The sequence below is a fragment of the Arachis ipaensis genome, chromosome B01, assembly GCF_000816755.2.
Source record: "Arachis ipaensis cultivar K30076 chromosome B01, Araip1.1, whole genome shotgun sequence".
NCBI lineage: Eukaryota > Viridiplantae > Streptophyta > Magnoliopsida > Fabales > Fabaceae > Arachis > Arachis ipaensis.
Window position 1 is genome coordinate 136,088,927 of NC_029785.2, and position 997 is coordinate 136,089,923.

Below are 997 nucleotides of genomic sequence, written 5' to 3' on the forward strand. Positions count from 1 at the left end.
TATACACTCCGCATATCTTTTTTATCTTTATTTATTCTTCGCCTGCCACTTCTATTATGAACTAATGTTTGTTTCCAACATAAGCAATTCATTTAGTATAAGGTTACTTTTAGGACTATAACAGAAAAAACAATAAAGCAGCATCTCTTAAGTCTAAAGTAAGAGAATGGAAGGTAGCTACACTTTGATTGCCAGGATGCTCCAACAAAAAGAAGGGAAAAAAAACAAAGAATACAAGAAAGAAACTCTGTAATTTATTCCTTTGTTTATAATCCAATAAAAACTCTCCAACGTTGAACGTTCTTCGGAGGATTCTCCATAAAAATACGTCTTTTTATAAAAATATTTATATGTTTCTATTATTATTAGACGTATTAATAAATTGATTATTTTTAAATTTTTTAATAAATTAGAATAAAATCAATCTTTTTATAATAATAACAATAAATCTAATTGTTAAATTATCAGATTTGATCAAATCGATCAATTTACATAATTTACTGTATCATAGTTTTTTTTTTGTTCTTTTTTTAAATAAAAATTAGGGATATATTTATCTTTTTATCAAAAAATTTAAACATGATTTGATTTAGATTGTGTAAATCGGTCGAAACAAATCGGGTCTAATAATTATAGTGCGGACAATTGAATTTATTATTGTTGCTATAATAAACCGATTTTATTCTGGTTTATTAAAAAATAAATTATTAACCAATTTAATAAAAATATTCAATAATGTCATAACACATGTAAACGTCTTTAAAAAAAGATATTTTTAGTGTCTTTATCGAAGTGGTCTGCACATTCTTTATATGAAGAATTTTTTTTTCTCATTAGCTATTAAATTGTAAAATTTAATTTTAACATGTTATAATAACTTATAAAAACTTTACTTTCAAATTGTTAATTTTTTTTATAAATCCCATCTTTAAAGTGGCTAAACAAATATTTTTTTTATAAATATATTTTTTATGTTTTCATTAAAATTGGTATTTTA